At 40.2% G+C, this 21,825-nt stretch overlaps 1 protein-coding gene across 1 annotated transcript in view; it reads right to left on the reverse strand.

The window, feature by feature from the left end:
* The window catches only part of dgkb (diacylglycerol kinase, beta), a 150,259-nt gene extending 140,022 nt beyond the window's left edge, over positions 1–10,237 (reverse strand). The window contains exon 1 of the mRNA XM_057833808.1: positions 8,185–10,237. The gene's annotated coding sequence lies outside the window, so the exon portion shown is untranslated. The remainder of the gene's footprint in view (positions 1–8,184) is intronic.
* Between the last annotated feature and the right edge of the window lie 11,588 nt (positions 10,238–21,825).

Below are 21,825 nucleotides of genomic sequence, written 5' to 3' on the forward strand. Positions count from 1 at the left end.
AATTTTCCGTTCGCCCGTAAACGGCAATTTTCCGAAAAAAAAAAAAAGTTAAAAAATGTATCTAGTCCTACAATTTTTGACCAAATCACATAATTTGGGTATCAAAAATTCCGGGACGATGAGGGGCATAAAAGTTGTATACAGAATTTGGCAAAAATTTACGGTTCCCCGGAAATTTGCCAAAAACTTTCCTATTCATTTTGAATGAAAAAAAAACGCACGCTGCACAGCCCGAACCGTTTGACCGATCGGCACCGTTCAAATATCGGCACGACCGGAATTTTCGCGCAACGATGCGAATTTTTCAAACGGACCCGAAAAATTTTCCCTTCGCCCGTAAACGGCAATTTTCCGGAAAAAAAAAAAAGTTTCAAAATGTATCTAGTCCTACAATTTTTGACCAAATCACACAATTTGGGCATCAAAAATTCCGGGACGGTGAGGGGCATAAAAGTTGTATACAGAATTTGGAAAAAAATTACGCTTCCTCGGAAATTTGCCAAAAACTATCCCATTCATTTCGAATGGGAAAAGTCCCATTCACTTCCAATGGGATTTCCAATGGAATTTACATTGCATTGATGCCATTGACGGCCATGCATGTCGAATCTACTGATGCCAATGTACTTGGATTCAATTGACTATATGGATGTCGATGCCATTGACGGCCATGGACGTCCAAAATTTTTCCCATTCATTTTCAATGGGGAAAAAACTAAATTTCCCCAAATCAACAGAAAATGACCAGATATCAATAGGACGTGTCCCCCAAACTTCCCCAATTCCATTGACGCTTATGAAGGGTGCCGCCATTGACTTCCATGGACGTCCAAAATTTTTCCCATTCATTTTCAATGGGGAAAAAACTAAATTTCTCCAAATCAACAGAAAATGACCAGATATCAATAGGACGTATACCCCAAACGTCCCCAACTCCATTGACGCTTATGAAGGGTGCTGCCATTGACGTCCATGGACGTCCAAAATTTTTCCCATTCATTTTCAATGGGAATTTTTTTTTTTCCCCAAATCAACAGAAAATGACTAGATATCAATAGGACGTGTCCCCCAAATGTCCCCGATTGCATTGCTGCTTATGGAGGGTGATGCCATTGGCGTCCACGGACGTCCAAACTTCCCATTAATTTCCAATGGCGTTTCTTCATGTTTGTTCATTCTATTGATGCCAATGTATTTGGATTCCATTGACGCTTATGTAAGTTGATACCATTGACGTCCATGGACGTCCAAAATTTTTCCCATTCATTTTCAATGGGAATTTTTTTTTTTTCCCCAAATCAACAGAAAATGACTAGATATCAATAGGACGTGTCCCCCAAATGTCCCCGATTGCATTGCCTCTTATGGAGGGTGATGCCATTGACGTCCACGGACGTCCAAACTTCCCATTCATTTCCAATGGCATTTCTTCATGTTTGTTCATTCTATTGATGCCAATGTACTTGGTATCCATTGACGCTTATTTAAGTTGATACCATTGACGTCCATGGACGTCCAAATTTCCCATTCATTTCTAATGGCATTTAATTATGTTTTTTCATTTTATTGATGCCAATGTACTTGGATTCCATTGACGCCTATGTAAGTTGATACCATTGACGTCCATGGACGTCCAAAATTTTTCCCATTCATTTTCAATGGGAATTTATGGGACGTCGGCGTCATCCGCACGTTGGACTTCGTCGACTGGACGTCGGCGTCATCCGCATGTTGGACGTCGGCGACGTTTGCTAGTTGGACGTCATCACCGTCCGCTCATTGGACGTCGGCGCCGTCCGCTCGTTGGAAGTCGGCGCCGTCTTTATGTTGGATGTCGGCAGCGTCAGCACTTTGGACGTCGGCAGCGACAGCAATTAGGACGTCGGTGACGTCCGCTCGTTGGACGTCGCCAAACTTTGGACGTCGGCGTCGTCCACTCTTTTGACATCGTCACCATCCGCTCGTTGGACGTAAGACGGCGCATTCTGCACTTTTGACGTTTGCTTGTTGAACGTCGTCATTGTCCCACGTTGGACGTCGGCACCGTCCGCTCGATGGACGTCGGCAGCGTCAGCACTTTGGACGTCGGTGACGTCCGCTCGTTGGACGGCGCATTCTGCACTTTTGACGTTTGCTTGTTGAACGTCGTCACTGTTCCACGTGAGATGTCGGCACCGTCCTCTCGATGGACGTCGGCGTCATCTGCTCTTTTGACGTCTTGGACGTCGGCGTCGTCCACTCTTTTGACATCGTCACCATCCGCTCGTTGGACGTAAGATGGCGCATTCTGCACTTTTGACGTTTGCTTGTTGAACGTCGTCATTGTCCCACGTTGGACGTCGGCAGCGTCAGCACTTTGGACGTCGGTGACGTCCGCTCGTTGGACGTCGGCGCCGTCAGCAGTTTGGAAGTCGGTGATGTCCGCTCGTTGGACGGCGCATTCTGCACTTTGGACGTCGGTGACGTCCGCTCGTTAGACGGCGCATTCTGCACTTTTGACGTTTGCTTGTTGAACGTCGTCACTGTTCCACGTGAGATGTCGGCACCGTGCGCTCGATGGACGTCGGCGTCATCTGCTCTTTTGAGGTCTTGGACGTCGGTGACGTCCGCTCGTTGGACATCGTATTCTGCACTTTTGACTTTTGCTTGTTGAACGTTGTCACTGTCCCACATGGGATGTCGGCGTCATCTGCTCTTTTGACGTCGGCCTCTCACGCTAACTTTTGACGTCGGCGCCGTTTGCTCGTTGGACGTCGTCACCATCCGTTTGTTGATCGTCGGGGACGTCGGCGTCATCTGCTCTTTTGACGTCTTGGACATCGCATTCTGCACTTTTGACGTTTGCTTGTTGAACGTTGTCACTGTCCCACGTGGGATGTCGGCATCATCTGCTCTTTTGACGTCGGTGACGTCAGCCTCTCGCGCTAACTTTTGACGTCGCCGCCGTTTGCTCGTTGGACGTCGTCACCATCCGTTCGTTGATCGTCGGCGCCGTCCTCTCGATGGACGTTGGCGTCATCCGCTCTTTTGACGTCGGCGACGTCCAATCCACTCTGAGGTATACGCATAAAGTAGGAAACTGACCGGGGATCGAACCACCATCCTCTCGTACCAAGGTCAGCGATATTAACACTGAGCTATCCATCTGCTAAATGCAGTGTTGTGTGATATGTATATAAAGTTATCATGTATGTGATACAGGCATTGACAAAAGCTAACTTGGTATTGACAGAGGTTCGATCCTACGACCTCCCGCATCAAAGTCATTTCAATTGGAATTTTTTTTTTTTCCAAAAATCAAAAGAAAATGACTAGATATCAATAGGACGTGTCCCCCAAACTTCCCCAATTCCATTTACACTTATGGAGGGTGATGCCATTGACGTCCATGGACGTCCAAATTTCCCATTTATTTTTAATTATGTTTTTTCATTCTATTGATGCCAATGTACTTGGATTCCATTGTAAGTTGATACCATTGACGTCAATGGACGTCCAAAATTTTTCCCATTCATTTTCAATGGGAATTTTTTTTCCCCCCAAATCAACAAAAAAACGACCTGATATCAAAAGGACGTGTCCCCCAAACTAGTCCAATTCCATTGACGCTTATGAAGGGCGCCGCCATTGACGGCCATGTACGTCCAAATTTCCCATTCATTTCTAATGCCATTTAATTATGTTTTTTCATTCTATTGATGCAAATGTACTTGGATTCTATTGACGCTTATGTAAGTTGATACCATTGACGTCCATGGACGTCCAAAATTTTTCCCATTCATTTTCAATGGGAATTTTTTTTTTTTCCCCAAATCAACAGAAAATGACTAGATATCAATAGGACGTGTCCCCCAAATGTCCCCGATTGCATTGCTGCTTATGGAGGGTGATGCCATTGACGTTCATGGACGTCCAAACTTCCCATTCATTTCCAATGGCATTTCTTCATGTTTGTTCATTCTATTGATGCCAATGTACTTGGATTCCATTGACACTTATGTAAGTTGATACCATTGACGTCCATGGACGTCCAAAATTTTTCCCATTCATTTTCAATGGGAATTTTTTTTCCCCCCCAAATCAACAAAAAATGACTACATATCATTAGGACGTGTCCCCCAAATGTCCCCGATTGCATTGACGCTTATGGAGGGTGCTGCCATTGACGGACATGGACGTCCAATTCTCCCAATCTTTTCTCATGGCTTTTACTTTGTTTAGTGCCATTGACTGGCATTATGGTCCATTCTATTGATAGACCTGAGTGGGGCTAAGATCTGTATCTCCACAGAGGAAAGACCAAGGTGTGTAATTTCTCCCGAAATTGCAGTTTCTAGTTTACGAATGTGATTGCACTTCAGTTTACATATGTAAATGTTCAGATATTAAGATTTGAATGAGGCAAAATAACATGCTTTTTCTCTAAAATATGTTGTTATAATAATTTCTATCATATGGAAGGTAATTATTTTCTGTATAAAAATGAATTTGGTGTTCAAAAAGTCTTTTTTCAAACTTGAGTCTTGAAAAAGAGGGGGTCGTCTTATAATCAGGGCCGTTTTATATTCGGGCCAATACAGCAATTCAGTGTGAATGGTGTGTGCCCTATGAATGATTGACAACCAGTTCAGGGCTGCAGCTATCAATTATTTTAGTAGTCGATTAATCAATACACTAGGTAGTTCGAATAACCGAGTAATTGGATTAGGAACGTTGCAGAATAAATTTTAGGAGGTGTTAAACAAAGGCTTGCCAAGATAGCACTTTCAAAAGAGCATTAAATACAAATACAAAATAAAATTCTCATGTGTTACTTTAAACTATGCACTTTTATTTAAAAACAAATTAAAATACTTTAAACCCTGACCCTAACCTTAAACCCTAACCCTCAAATGGTATACACGAAAAGAAAAAAAAACGAGGATCAAAGTACAACAAAAGAACAATTGGCTACCTTGCATAGCAAAAGTCCGCTAGCTTAAATGCTATAAAATGCTAACTCTTTTTGTTTTTAAAAAATGCTCTTAACAAATCAGTCGAACACATATTCCCACAAAAAATGACTACATATACCTACAAACTAAATTACGAATCCTTAAAAAATATATTAGCTAAAACAAAACTTATGTTGGTCTTAACAGAGAGCAGTTGGTTTCAGCCAGTGTTCAGCCAGTAGTCACTGTTGCCACTAGAGGGCAGTGTAACCACCCAAATCAATGAAACTAAATGCAAATACTTTCAAAACAAACCATTACAATTAATGATGTCCCGACATCCCGATCGATCAGGTCCGATCACGTCATTTTCAAAGTATCGGAATCGGCAAAAAAATATCGGACATGCCTTTTTTTAATATATAAATTTTTTTTTTTTTTTTTAAATTAAATCGTTTTCTAATTGTATTTAACGTTACAGACAAAATGTCTTACACTCATCCAGAGTCTTTAGTTTTGGCTTAAAGTAGGGCTATCAAATGTATCGTGTTAACGGCGGTAATAATTTTTATTAAAATTAATCACGTTAAAATATTTAATGCAATTAACGCATGGGCTGCACGACCCACTCACGCATTATCGCGTTCGATCTATAATGGCGCCGATTTACCTATATATAGCGCTAAAAGGCAACGTAATATGAGTAGAGTGAATTTTGGCAGTCTTTGGAGCCTTTTATAACTTGGCTAAAAGCCTTAAAATCCCTCTCTTAACAAATAGAAATATCGTGGGAAAGCATTGTGGGGAAGAAAGGTAGAAGTTGATCTTTTTCTTTACACCCTATGTTATTTCCCAACGCAGAGAAGATATATCAATTGGCGCCACTACGCCCAGTCATGGTTGCACTTCCCATCATGCGTTTGGGCATAACAGTTAAATGGCTACAGTATCATTTACTGAAAGCTCAACAAATACACTAGATGGCAATATTTAGTCACAATATACAAAGTCTCATTTATCCTTTAAGAATTACAAGTCTTTCTATCCGTGGATCCCTCTCACAGAAAGAATGTTAATAATGTAAATGCCATCTTGAGGATTTATTGTCATAATAAACAAATACAGTACTTATGTACTGTATGTTGAATGTATATATTCGTCCGAGTTTTATTCATTTTTTTCTTAACGCATTGCCAAAATGTATATGATCGGGAAAAATTATCGGGAATGATTGGAATTTAATCGGGAGCAAAAAAAAAAGAAGCAATCGGATCGGGAAATATCGGGATCGGCAGATACTCAAACTAAAACGATCGGGATTGGATCGGGAGCAAAAAAACATGATCGGAACAACCCTAATTACAATGCCACTAATTGAACAAATACTCAAAGCACAGAATTTGATTCGAAGCTTTTTTTCATATTCGAATTACTCGAGTTTGATTAATCGATTAATCAATTAATTGATTGCAGCATTACACCAGTTTAGGGTGCGGTCCGCTGTTTTGCCTAAAGCAGTGCTTCTCACTTATTTTCTGTTATGCCCCCTCCATAAAGACATAAACGTTCCGCGCCCCCCCTACTCTCTGCCGCCACTGTAAATATACTGTAGTATCATTTGTATATAAAATACTCCTCTGCATAACATTGTGTTCTTTTTAATATTAAAGAAAAAAATAATATAGATCAAAGATAAAGTTTTTTTTAAAAATTACTCATCCATTGTGTAAAAATACACTTAAGATTTTTTCACCATTCTATACTGAAAAATACAATTTAAAAAAGTCAATAAATAATAATAAATTCAAATTGATTAGCAACATTAACTCACGAGGACAATATGCCAAACAATTAGACCGAAAAAAACAACAATTAATAGAACAAAAACGAAAGTGTCATTGGACAGAGAGACAGTTTATTTTTGCTGCTGGCAGTCTCAGCTCCTTTCCTATGTTGTGGAGTTATTTTGCACTGAGCAACTTGTTATGCCACCTTATATGATTATATGACAGTGCTCGCTGGTTTACTGATGTAAGACTGACAAAGCGGGAGGATTGTTGGCAATATTCGGCACGTTTTCGCTGGAAAAAAAAAATTCCTGCTGTCCGCTGCTAACATTTTTAGACAAAGTAAATAGACCGGTCTTTCCTCATCTCTCACTGTACTAAAAGTCAAAGCCAAAAGTCAAATGCTGCATACGCTTCGTCATATTTCCTCATCTTAGCTTTTCATATCTCCAGTGCTCTTATCTGTGTGCTCTTGTTTGGTTCAAAAATATTGCGCACACGCTGAAAATGAGAGCGGCACTGCCACCCCCTGAGTGGATGTACAATTACACTTTATTCTAGTACGGCAAAAAAGTACGTTCCCCAAGGTCACATGCGCCACCCCCAGTATCGCTTTGCGCCCCCCTGGGGGGGCCCGCCCCACTATTTGAGAAGTACTGGCCTAAAGTCAGCTGGGATAGGCTCCAGCACCCTGCGACCCTGATGCGAAAAAAAACCATTGTTGAAATATACTGGATGGCACTTTATTATATCTAAAATACCGGAATTTTCCCCTGGATACAGTGCAATGAAAAACCTTCTTGTGATTTGGCCCTACTGTACATACAGTAAACGATAAATTAAAATACTACATGTAAGCTCCTACCAAGCACAGGTTTACATGTATGTTACGGATGGATGCTAGTGGATACGTTCTGGCAAGATTCAACAAGTGCAAGTCAAGGACTCTTGTCTCTTCTTACTCTTTTTGTGCATTCTGGGCTGCATCTAGCAGGCATCATCAGACTGAGCTGTTGCTATGATGACGGCACAAGCAGCCCCGCCGACTCCTAATGAGACCACCGTTCACACTGCCCGCATTAATCGCTTGTTGCAGCTGTATTGAGGCTAAATGATGCACTATCCATTTGGGACGTGCATCTAATCTATTGAGCCTGTGCATCATTATGTTAGATTCTCGGCTGTGCGTGTGCAGCGAAGCCCGAATGGCTGAAAGTGGTCGCTACAAAAGCATGCAAATTGCATCGATTATTAAAACGTCAAGTGTTGTGAGCTTACTGTGTCTTCCCGACACGGTAAACTGGTTTACGTTGTCATTCCGAGGCACTGACGATAAACTCAACCTCACGTGTGTGCTCATGCTGTGCTGCATCCATCAGGAGATGGAGACTGCCTCCACACATACATACATAAACACAAAATGCGACACGCATGCATCAATAGGTCACCACAACATTTCTCACCTGCTGCAGAGTTCAGGGATCAGATCACATTCCTAAAAGGACGCTCCGATGGAAGAGCCAGTCAGTGGGTAGCGAGGACGAGGAGGAGTGTGAGCGTATGTCATTGAGAATGTGGAGAAGAGGAGGCGGCAGAGATCCGTCGGGGGATCTGCTGGGTGCTGAGGTATCGTAATTAGATGAGGCGTGTGAAGAAGAAGTGGTAGAGCTGAAACAGTGGGGAACCCAAGGTACAGAGGAGGGTGTTGTTGTTGTTGTTTTTTTTTTCATTAGATGAGCTGGCAGGGATCCAGTGGGTCCTGAGAAGTGTTTGTTTTCTTAATTGCAATCGTAGTGAGCTAGTAGGGTATCCAATCGGTGTCGAAGAGTTTTTGAATCGATGTTACATATCAAAACAGATGGCAGCGATCCTGTGGCTATCCAATGTGGGCTAAGTATGAGCAGTGTTTTTCATATTGATTTCTTAAGAGATTGCATTTATCCAATGAGTTAGCCTGTAGGTCTTTGGGGAGTGTTTTTCTTTTAATCAGAAGTCAAGTGTTAAGACAGTGATGGATCCAGGAGTTGATCTAGTGGAGATTACGTTACAGGATCCAATGATTGCGCAGTTATCCTGTGGCGATCCAATGTGGGCTAAGGATGAGCAGTGTTTTTCATATTGATTCCTTAAGAGGTTGCATTTATCCAATGAGTTAGCCGTTAGATCCTGGGGGAGTGTGTTTTTTCAATCAGAAGTCAAGTGTTAAGACAGTGATGGATCCAGGAGTTGATCTAGTGGAAATTATGTTACAGGATTCAACGGTTGGTAAGCCTGAATAAGATATCAGGTATGGATAAAGTCAGGTAGTAAGTATAAAGTCAGGTAGTAAGTAGGATCGAATGGTTGGTAAGCCTGAATAAGACATCAGGTATGGATAAAGTCAGTAAGTTAGATCAGTTAGATCAGATAGTGATCCGGTCAAGGATCCAGTAGAGGCTCCAGAAGTTTTCTTTTTGTTAGAGAAGACAGTAGGGCTCAGGGATCCGGTGAGGGATCTAGTGCTAAATACCAGCGATGATTAAGATGGTTCTAAGCCTAGTTCTATTCAATCAATCAAGTGTTCAAAACAATTGGCAACTCTGATCCAATGAAAGATTCAGTGGGTGATCCTGTTGTGAATATGTGGTAGTCTGTGATCTACTGGAGAAGCAGCAATAGTTATCTGGTGGATCGTATAAACATGATTCAGCAAAGGGATTCAATGACTTCCAAGGCTGAGGGTTGCATTTCTAGAATTAGATTTAAAATACATAGACAAGTGACAGTGATGAATAGAAAATCCAGTGGATGTTTGACACAGGAGTGTGTATTTCTTTCTTAAATGTTGACTGTGAAGAGTCAGTAACGATCCAGGAGGGCTCAGTGAAGGACAAATAGGTTCTAACAAGGAATTTATATTTCTGAAATCGATGTTATAGGTGAAGCAGAAGATGTAGATCTAGTGGTTAATCCTGAGAATGATTTGGTGAGTGCATATACAAAGAATGAGTTTTTTAGGTTTAGATGTCCAATATGAATATGCAGTAGAGATGCAATGATTGATAGAACATAAATTCCAGTTGACACTGTGGCAAGAGGGTGGATTTCTGAAGTAGATGTCACGTGTAAAGAGTGGGTGAACATCCAGTGAAGGATCCAGTATTTTATCGGACAAGAATTTGTTGTCCAAGTTTAGATGTTGGTTCTATAGAAGGGGGTAGAGATCCAGCACAGAATCCCGTGAACGGTCCAGTGTGTTACTGAATTAGTAAGTACAAACGTAGAAGAGTGGGTGGCCATCCAATGAAGGAAACGGTGGATGATCCCGTAGTAGATCCCATGAATGACCCAATTTCTCATTGAAACGCCACAAGTGATGAAGTGGTGGTGGAGATCCAGTGAGTGTTCCACCTTGCGGTCATGCAAGAGTGTAAATTACATGTTTAGTATGAAGAAGAAGAAGGGGAGTCGATGCAGCTGTCGATCAATTGAGCGGTCCATTGGGTGCTGAGGCAAGAGTATGTAATTCAGAATTTGATGTCGAGTAAGAAAAGGTTTTGCTGCTGTTGCCGCAGCCCACTCGTCATGTCAGGGGGGAGTGCTGTTTGTTTTCCCCCAGTCACAGACAAGCGGGACAAAGAGAGGGAGCAGAATCATCACTTTTCCCACCCCTTGCTCTCTTTTCCCACTTTTCTTTCAGTCCCATCCGTTAGCATTCGACACGACAGCTGCTAACTGTGCCAACTGGCGGGGAAACCTTCCCCAGGGAGACGAGCAAAAAACGTGAAATGGATGGATGTTCATCTATCCATTTGAGCTGAAAGGGGCTTGAAGCCTCTCAGTTCAAATTGATTGGACGTATATCACAGTTCAAATTGATTGGACGTATATCGCTGTCACTGGTTATCAATGAAAGAAAATGACGATTAAAAATTGCTCAAATAGTGCTTGTAAATTGTCAACCCTGCTCAAATGCCAGTTTTAGTGTATTGGTGTGGTTTCAATACCTTTCTCATGTATTGTTAGCGTGACATAACCTGACCACTCTAAAGGGGGTGGGGTTCAAAAGTAATGGTTGCATAAATGTGCACACTAGGGCTGAAGCTATTGATTGTTTCAGTCGTCGATTAATCTATCAGCTACCGTATTGGCCCGATTAGAAGACGGTGTTTTTTGCATTGAAATAAGAGTGAAAAAGAGGGGGTCGTCTTATATTCGCGGTCTAGACATTATACCCATTCAGGACGCTAGATGGCGCCAGATATCATTGAAGCGATGTTCTGTCATGACAGATCTCAGCTACTCTCCCCATTCACGACGCTATATGGCGCCAGATATCCTTGAAGCGTAAAGTAATGTTCTGTCATGACAGATCTCAGCTACTCTCAAGTTTAACCAGTTTGCAATTTTTTATTGCAATGTTTTTCCTTATTCAGATTTTTTTTTCAAAACTACAGTTACAGTTAGACTTCACTTTGATGCTTAATGCAGTTATTGCAGTTTTGTTGGTTTATCACAATAGATTGGTTTATTGACATTTCAAAAACCAGAAGCCATTCATTTACGAATGTGATTGCACTTTAGTTTACATATATAAATGTTCAGATATTAAGATTTGGATGAGGCAAAATAACATGCGTTTTCTCTCAAATATATTGATATAATCATTTGTTTCGGATGTACTGGAATTATTTTCTGTATAAAAATTAACTGGTGTTCAAAAAGTCTTTTTTCAAGCTTGAGTCTTGAAAAAGAGGGGGTCGTCTTATAATCAGGCCCGTCTTATATTCTGGCCAATACGGTAGTTAATTCGAATAATCGAGTGGTTTAAGGATGTAAAACAAAGGCTTACTATGATTGCACTTTCAAAATAAATTTCCCGAGTGTTTCTTCAAACTATGCAGAATTGAACTTTCATTTAAAAATAAATGAGAATACCTGAGCTTAGCCTCAAATGGTATAAAAAAATAAATAAATGAATAGATAAATGAGGATCTAAGTACAACAAAAGAACAGTTGGCTAACTTGTATAGCAAAAGTCCGCTAGCTTAAATGCTATTAAATACGAACGTTTTTTTTTTTTAACAGTGCTCTCAACAAATCAATAAAACACATATTCCCACAATAAACAGCTAAATATACCTGTAAACTAAATTAATAATGCGAGTAATTAGATTAGAAAAAAGATTCGAATTAAATTTTGCTGCTTTGAGTATTTGTTTAATGAAAGTGCCGTTGTAATGGATTGTTTTGAACGTGTTTGCATTTCGTTTTATTGATTTGGGCGGATACACTGCCCTCCAGTGGTGACAGTGAAAATGACATAACTTATTTCACATGGCTGAATCCAGCTGCTCCTGGTTCAGAAAAACATAAGCCAAGTTTTTGTTTGAGCTAATGTTTTTTTTTAATGAAGTCCTAATTTATTGGTATATTTAGTCACTTTCTGTTGGAATATTTGAACCATTTGTTTAGAGCAGGTGTCTCCAAACTACGGCCCGCGGGCCGGAAACGCCCCGCCCGCACATTTGGTCCGGCCCCCTGAACAAATTGTTTTTATTTTTATTTTTTTTACTTGTGTTATTTATTTCCTGGCTTTTTCTGTGAGGAACCCAGAGAGGGTTATTTGGTTATTATCTTCTTAATTAATAGTGTTATTATTATATTATATTATATTATTATTATTATTTTATTTTATTTACTTTTGTTCCGTGAAGAATCCAGAAAGGGTTATTTGATTGTGGCTTTCTGAAAAACAATACATTTTTACATTTAGGCACTCCTGCAATCGTCACACTTTTTCTGTTACAAACTGACCCCGGCCCCTCATCAGAGAAGGGAAAAGTTATGTGGCCCTCACAGGAAAAGTTTGGGGACCCCTGGTTTAGAGCATTGGGGGGGGGGGGGGGGGAATATACATATATATATATATATATATATATAGCATTTAAGCTAGTGGACTTTTGCTATGTACGTTAGCCAATTGTTCGTTTGTTGTACTTAGATCCTCATATATTTATTTATTTATTTATTATATACCGTTTGAGGCTCAGCTCAGGTATTTTAATTATTACTCGATTATTCAAACTAACTAGTTCATCGATTAATCGACTACAAAAATAATCAATAGCTGCAGCTCTAAAGAAAACATTAGCTCAAACAAAAACTAGCGTTATGTTGGTCTTAACAGGGAGCAGCTGGATTCAACCATGTTAAATGAGTTATCTCATAGTCACTGTTGCCACTTAAAGGGCTGTGTATCCACCCAAACCACTAAATAGCAGCAAAATTTGATGTAAAGCTTTTTTCTAATCGAATTACTTGAGTTAACCAATTAATCGTGTCAGCACTAGTGCACACCCCCTTGTTGCTTGGGAAGTTATCTTTAGATCAATTCCCTTTCAAACTCATATTGTGAATAAGTGCACAACATGAGTTTGAAAGTTAAAGAGACTCTACTTAACCCCATAGGCTGCGTTTGGCTTTTGGGGCAGGGGGCACAACATGCTGATGACCCCAAAATGCAGTGTCAGCAATGAAATGAACTTACAAGAATATTTATAATAATAAGTTGACAATGAACATTTTTTCCCCATCATTCTTGAGGGGAATTCTAAATCAGGCTGCTTAGGCAATACTTTTCGCCAAGATCGTCATCCATTGACTATTGTACGCCCGCCGGTGTCGTGCCAATGTAGTTACCTCAGTCAAGAATTGTATGTCCTGGGCGGAGCCATATGGAGGTACATTTGTGTCTTTATTATTCAACCCAAAAAAATGTCGCTTCAATAAAAATAAAAAAAACATTTTTAAAATAAAAAATGTGTTTGAATGCAAAAATAAATTTGAAACTCAAAAAACTCCCCCCCCCCCAAAAAATGCACGTGAAAGCTATTTTTCTTTGATTTTTTTTTTTTTTTTTTGATTGATTTGTTTTTGGGCCACATTTTGGCAAGGACGTTTTGGTTTTTATTATTCAATCAAAAAATAAGTTGCTTCAAAATAATATAGAAAATCAAAAAGAAAATCACTTCAATAAAAAAAATTGAAAAAATCAATCATAGAAAAGTGCGAAAAAATATTTGAGATTGAAAAATTTGCATTTGAACACTTTTCATTGAAAAAATGTTCTTTGATTGAAGCAATCATTTTTGTGTTTTGGCCATATTATGATGAGGACGTGTGTGTCTAAATCAGGGGTCAGCAATCCTGGTCCTCGAGTGCCACTATCCAGCTTGTTTTCCATGTCTCCCTCTTTTAACACACCTGAATCAAAAGATCAGCTCATCAGCAAGCTCTGCAGGAGCCTCATAACGATCATGATTATTTGAGTCAGGTGCGTTAAAGGAGGGAGACATAGAAAACAAGCTGGATAGTGGCACTTGAGGACCAGGGTTGCTGACCCCTGGTCTAAATCATTCAATCAAAAAAAATATATTTTCGATTTTTTTTTTTTAAAGTAAAAGACCGTCTAAGGTCCTCGAAAAATAGTTTTGACCCATTATAAAATATATTTTTTTGTTCATTTCATTCATTTTTGTTGCAGTTTTATTGCTTTACAACTTTAATATACAGTATATAGGAAAGTCAATTACATGCAATGTCACTTTTCGGACACCAGGGAGGGCCTGGCCCCCTTGGCCCCACCCTTAAAATCCGCTTATGCTTAACCCCAAATAAAATTCAGACATTGCAGTTGGCTTTTCCTGACTTGCTTTTCTTCCTGAGCAAAAATTCCCTTCAATGTAGAATTGACTAAAACGCAACATGTAGCACAGTCGGACCATAAGAAAATTACCAGCGTACATTTAACAAGTGCAAAGTCCCATTTTTTTCTAATGAAAAGCCTAATACAATCTTTGAACATTATTGAAAGTACATCAGATGCACTTTGTTTCATGTGCCGACTCCCATTTAACAAGCGTTTGAATGTAAATTGTTTCCAAAACCTAACACTGAAAGATTGATGTCAGGAAAGATGCTGAGTCATTGTAGCTGGGGTGCACTCAAAATACTGCTTGACATGAAAGCAGCCCATTGCAGGGACCATTAAGCTACACAGTTAAATGGCAACGGAGCATTACAAGCACCCTCATCTCATTTGGTGGAAAGTGAGCGGTCGCCATGGCGACCTGTAAGTGCACATCGGGCCTCTGCGGTCGATTTACGGGCAGGTTTCTTCTCAGAGAAGACCAGCTTCGCAGGCTGAAAAGTGAGCATGTTCTGAGAATACAAGAGTGAGAGGATCTCCATTCAAACCTTCATCATTGGTTCACTGCTTGGGCTAAAAATAGCAGCGAGTCTGCCTGAATGGGCTTGATTACGTAAGTCTGTGGGGATGACCTGGGGCGAGGTTTTCCTTCCCGCCTGATTCGCTCCCTCATGACCAGGAGCTCCAGTGACGTCAGTGTGCAGGACGCCGTTGCTTCCCCCGAGCCCTTGCACTCACTGCTAATCATCTTGGTGCGCCCTATCGGCAAACGTTCTGCCTAGTAACAAGAGTGCAGTCACGAATACAGTGGTATGAAAAAGTATCTGAACCTTTTGGAATTTCTCACATTTCTGCATAAAATTACCATCAAATGTGATCTGATCTTTGTCAAAATCACACAGATGAAAATACAGTGTCTGCTCTAACTAACACCACCCAAACATTTATAGGTTTTCCTATTTTAATGAGGATAGCATGAAAAAAAATGACAGAAGGGGGGAAAATAAGTGAACTCTCTGCCTAAAGACACTTAAAGAGCAATTGAAACCAAAATTTACCAAAGATTTTAAGTCAGGTGTGTACCCAATCATTCATGAGTGGTTTAAAGCTGCCCTGACCACTATAAAACACACACCTGGTAAGAAATGTCTTGATGAGAAGCATTGCCTGATGGGCATCATAGTTCGGTCAAAAGAGCAGTCTAAAGACCAGCGATCAAGGATTGTTGATTTGTATAAAGCAGGGAAAGGATACAAAACCAATCAATCAATCAACAGTCAGAGAACTTGTCTACAAATGGTAAGAGTTAGGCACTGTTGCTTCTCTCCCAAGGAGTGGTCGTCCACTAAAGGTGACGCCAAGAGTTCAGCGCAGAATACCCAGAGAGGTTAAAAAAAGAACCCTAGAGTGTTGGCTAAAGACTTAATAAAATCACCTGCACAGTCCAATATCGATGTGCTCACATCAACTACAGTGGGGCAAATAAGTATTAATCAACCACCAAATGTGCAAGTTCTCCTACTTGAAAAGATTAGAGAGGCCTGTAATTGTCAACATGGGTAAACCTCAACCATGACAGACAGAATGTGGAAAAAAAACAGAAAATCACTTTGTTTGATTTTTAAAGAATTTATTTCCAAATTTGAGTGGAAAATAAGAATTTGGTCACCTACAAACATGCAAGATTTCTGGCTGTCAAAGATCTTAGAAAGGTCTAACTTCTTCAAATGAGGTCTAACAAGGCTCCACTTGTTACCCGTATTAATGGCACCTGTTTTAATTCATTATCGGTATAAAAGACACCTGTCCACAATCTCAGTCAGTCACACTCCAAACTTCACTATGGCCAAGACCAAAGAGCTGTCGAAAGACCCCAGAGACAAAATTGTAGACCTGCACCATGCTGGGAAGACTGAATCTGCAATAGGTAAAACGCTTGGTGTAAAGAAATCAACTGTGGGAGCAATTATTAGAAAATGGAAGACATACAAGACCACTGATAATCTCCCTCGATCTGGGGCTCCATGCAAGATCTCACCTCGTGGCGTCAAAATGATAACAAGAACAGTGAGCAAAAATCCCAGAACCACACGGAGGGACCTAGTGAATGACCTACAGAGAGCTGGGACCACAGTAACAAAGGCTACTATCAGTAACACAATGCGCCGCCAGGGACTCAAATCCTGCACTGCCAGATGTGTCCCCCTGCTGACGAAAGTACACATCCAGGCCCGTCTGCGGTTCGCTAGAGAGCATTTGGATGATCCAGAAGACAAGTGGGAGAATGTGTTATGGTCAGATGAAACCAAAATAGAACTTTTAGGTAGAAACACAGGTTCTCGTGTTTGGAAGAAAAAGAATACTGAATTGCATCCGAAGAACACCATACCCACTGTGAAGCATGGGGGTGGAAACATCATGCTTTGGGGCTGTTTTTCTGCAAAGGGACCAGGACGACTGATCTGTGTAAAGGAAAGAATGAATGGGGCCATGTATTGAGAGATTTTGAGTGAAAATCTCCTTCCATCAGCTAGGGCATTGAAGATGAGACGTGGTAGGGTCTTTCAGCATGACAATGATCCCAAACACACTGGGCAACAAAGGAGTAACTTCGTAAGAAGCATTTCAAGGTCCTGGAGTGGCCTAGCCAGTCTCCAGATCTCAACCCCATAGAAAATCTGTGGAGGGAGTTGAAAGTCCGTGATTCCCAACGACAGCCCCAAAACATCACTGCTCTAGAAGAGATCTGCATGGAGGAATAGGCGAAAATACCAGCAACAGTGTGTGAAAAGCTTGTGAAGAGTTACAGAAAACGTTTGGCCTCCGTTATTACCAACAAAGGGTACATAACAAAGTATTGAGATGAACTTTTGGTATTGACCAAATACTTATTTTCCACCATGATTTGCATATAAATTCTTTAAAAATCAAACAATGTGATTTTCTGTTTTTTTCCCACATTGTCTCTCATGGTTGAGGTTTACCCATGTTGACAATTACAGGCCTCTCTAATATTTTCAAGTGGGAGAACTTGCACAATTAGTGGTTGACTAAATACTTATTTGCCCCACTGTACGTACAGTATATGTAAAACTATGGCCAAGAATGGTGTTCATGGGAGGACTCCACGGAAGAAGCCGCTGCTGTCTAAAAAAAAAAAAACATTGTTGCTCGTTTAATTTTCGCAAAAAGGCACTTGGACACTCCACAGATGTTTTGGCAAAATATTTTGTGGACCGATGAAACCAAAGTTGAATTGTTTGTAAGTAACACACAACGTCATGTGTGGAGGAAAAATGGAACAGCTCACCAAAGTCAACACCCCATCCCCACCGTGAAGCACGGTGGTGGGAGCATCATGATTTGGGGCTGTTTTGCTACCTCCGGGCCTGGACAACTTGCAATCATTAATGGAAGAACGACTTCAAAAGTTTATCAGGATGTTTAATGGTCTGATGAGACGGCGGGCTTTCTTGTGTACCGTCTTCAGAAGAGGCTTCCTCCTGGGGTGACAGCCATGCACACCAATTTGATGTACAGTGCGGCGTATGGTCTGAGCACTAACAGGCTGACCCTCCACCTCTTCAATCTCTACAGCAATGCTGACAGCACTCCTGTAACAAGTCACATAACATTTTGGAGGGAAAATAACAAGCAGTACTCAATTTGGACATTTAGGGATGTACGTAGTTTCTAAGGGGTGCACTTGCTTTTGTTGCCAGGGGTTTAGATATTAATGGCTATATTTTGAGTTATTTTGAGGGGAAAATAAATTAACTATTATATAAGCTGTACACAGACTACTTTTCATTTTGTCAAAGTGTCATTTTGTCAGTGTTGTCCCATGAAAAGATCTGCAGAAATGCGAGGGATGTACTCACTTTTCTGATACACTGTATACTGAAGGGTGAAACATTAGACAATACTGTAAGCTGTAATTGAAAAGTTAATTAGAAAATAAGGTTAATGTTTCAAATTAAGCCACATTATTACCAGTAACTCATGTTGCAATGCTCAGAAAAACAGCTAGCTTTTAGCTAGCTATCAGGCATGACTGTCGAAATGGAATAAAATATAAAAAATATTTTTGCCACAGGGGCTTCTTAATTTAACACGGAGCATACCAGGCTTGTTAATGTTTTGGCATTATCAATTTTAAAAGAAACAGTAAGTTGAAACTTACCTGTTACAGTACCATGCCATCCAAGTGGGAGTGTCTCCCCAAATGAAACTGTTCAAGGAAGGCGCATGCGCAACCTTGAGCACACACCTAATATTTTTGGGTAGATATTATCTTTTTTGTTCAAGTTGAAGTTTATACTGATTAAAATTGGGTAAATAGTAGGGGTGTAAAGGTACACAAAAATCTTGGTTCGGTACGTACCTCGGTTTTGAGGTCACGGTTCAGTTCATTTTCGGTTCAGTAAGAAAACAAAATGCAAAATATAAATGTGCTAGTTGTTTATTACACACTTTTGTGCTTTCAACAATAGGAACATTAGCCTACTCAAAGCTAGAATTCTGCTCAAAAATAGAAAATACAATATTCTGAAATGCAGATATTTTGAAAAACAAAATAAAAATAACTTTGGCTAAGACTTTTTCTTTAAAATAAATATCTGATGTGCAAAATTGAACAGTTGCAACATTGAAGTGAAGAGTTGTTCCATCTATATTCTTTTTTAATTTGAATTCTGCACCCAGAGGGCCAACCATCTTCCATGTTAACATAACTGTTACCCACGCTGCTCACTGCACTTCTGAGTGGTGCGATGGCCCTGGCCGTTTAATTGTTATCTTTTTTGAGACTGTCAGTCATTTGATCGCCACATCCGCCAGCCGGCTGCCTCCCCTCCCAATGTGGCACACTCTGATTGACGTCGGACAGGCTGACGACGTCACCGCCGCTGACGGGCCACCCGAACTAGCCGCTGTCTGACATGTATCCATTATGCAGCGCTTTGTTTACATTTGCGGCAATACTGACACTTGCTTTACGGCAGCTAATCCAATACACGATAATACGGCTCTGTGGAATACTATTAGGCCGTTGTTTAAGCTTGCATACCCGCGTGTGTGTTGTATTGTGCCTGAGTCTTGTTAACCAAATAAAGGCAGCGTTAACAAAAGTCATCTGACCGCTCGTCATTTTACAGTCAACACTCAGAGTTCGCAACTTCGCATTTGACAGCATACGTGCCGCGTACCTCCTCGCCAGCTGTTTGCTCGCTATTCATTCACCTGTGTTTGTCTTATTGGATCGTTTTTGTTCACCACTGTAAATAAGATCACCGGAGCAGTAGAGGTAAACTGCTGTTTTCGTTCAACCCATTTTGTTTAGTGTAGAAGCCACGTTAGTGGCTGTATTGTTTTTTCTTTTTTACGATCAGGGTTTACTTAGCGGGTGGGGTTCAAGTGTAGTTTCATTTTGTTTGTTGTTTTGGCCTGGGCTTACGCTGAAGTCAGCTTCTTCCGCATTTTGTATATTTTGTTCATTGCGAGTTCGACTTGTGTGAATAAATTTGTGTCCATTTGCAATTTGTTTGCGTGTCTCGTTTTACGTTACGCCCTTAGCAGCCGTCCGTTGGATGTAACAGTGGGATTATGGGAAGCATGAGCGGGCATTCCGCGCTTGCGTTAAATGCGTCAAATATTTTAACGTGATTAATTCAAAAAAATTAATTACCTCCCGTTAGCGCGCTAAATTTGACAGCACTTTACATTTCGTCAGAAACTAGTTCGGTACGCCCCCGTACATAACCGAGGACCACGAACCGAAACGGTTCAATACAAATACATGTACCGTTACCAGTGTTGTTGATCTTACTGAAAAAAAGTAATTAATTATAGTTACAAATTACTTCTCCCAAAAAGTAATTGCGTTAGTCACTCAATTACCTGAATGTAAGAGTAATTAGTTACTTGGCAAAGTAATTGGTGATAATTATTATTATATTTTTTTTTTTTCCTCAAAAAAAAAAAAAAAAAAAAACATTGGCCACACTATATGAAGTTTTTTGTGAAGGTTTTTGGTACAATTGGCCCGAGCCCCAATTCTTTACCCTGAATCAACTGTTAAAAGTTGTTAAAACTGCTCCCATTATTGCATTAGTTCCCTTCTCTCTACTTTCGACATATGAAAGTTTTAAAACTGTTTCATCATTTACAGATAGATTCAAGACAAGATTTTGCCGATTTAGAAGTATTTTAGATAAAAAGTTACTTAGGTTCGCTAGGAAGGTTCTCTACAACAGAGCCGTCCTAAAAAGTCTACTGCTTTAAGATGGCGGCTGTCTACTAACGCATTTTGTGCCATGTCTGTCATTTTGCATCTAGTTATATCTATATACAGTACAAGTGATATCTACCATGTCTACCATATCTACCATAACATGCGGGCGTAGTTTGTAGGCTATCGGCTACAACATGTATTATTGGAGCTACCTAGCATCGCGTTTGCTCGGCGTCACAACTTTCTTGCCTCCTCCCCACTCCTGCTCTGCTCTGTCGTCTCGGTGAGTCCATCTCCCTCAGACTTTTCGACCAATATAGTAACGCATAGTAACGCATGCCTTTCCGTCCTCAGTAACGGTAACGGCGTTGCCAAGATGAGAAAAGTAATTAATTAGATTACCCACTACTGAAAAAAATAACGCCGTTAGTAACACCGTTATATTGTAACGCCGTTATTAACAACACTGACTGTTACACCCATAGTAAATAGTGTTAATTTTAACCAATTTAATACAGTTACTTACTTAAATACGTTTTGGTATCATTTATACAATTTATATGGATCATAATTACTACCCACAAAAATCGTTTTTTATAGTGTAGGCCCCCTTACGGAGCGTCCTGGGGTTCTTTCAACTGATAGTGAAGTCTATTCTCCGCAATAGAAATACATTATTCTTAACAGGCAGAGCATGTGAGGCACACCAGACCTGTACAACGCATGTACACACATAAAAACGGAACTTCAAAACGTTATTTAAATGCTACTAAGTTGGCCGTTAGATGTAATGTCAATACAAAATACTGCATGAACATGACAATAGAGATGATCAATGTAATTCCATAAAAAAATAAAAAATACATCAACTTAAAATGAAGTTGATTATATATATGTGGGGTGTGTGTGTGTGTTGGGGGGGGGGGGGGGGTACGTGTATAAAAGATGCAGTAAAAGGAAAAATATAATTTTCCCGTAAATGTATTTTTAGAATCATGTCATTATCATTTTGATATGTTGTACTTCAAATGAAATGAAAAACTGATATATCAAATATCAAAATAAGTAACAATGAAATAAAAAATAATTTCAAACGATGAAAAAGAATGTTTTTCCTTGCATAGAATACAATATATCAAGCAAAGGCAAGAAAAGTCAACACCAACGAATCTTGTATGATTT

Source organism: Corythoichthys intestinalis, chromosome 4 (assembly GCF_030265065.1).
Source record: "Corythoichthys intestinalis isolate RoL2023-P3 chromosome 4, ASM3026506v1, whole genome shotgun sequence".
Lineage (NCBI taxonomy): Eukaryota > Metazoa > Chordata > Actinopteri > Syngnathiformes > Syngnathidae > Corythoichthys > Corythoichthys intestinalis.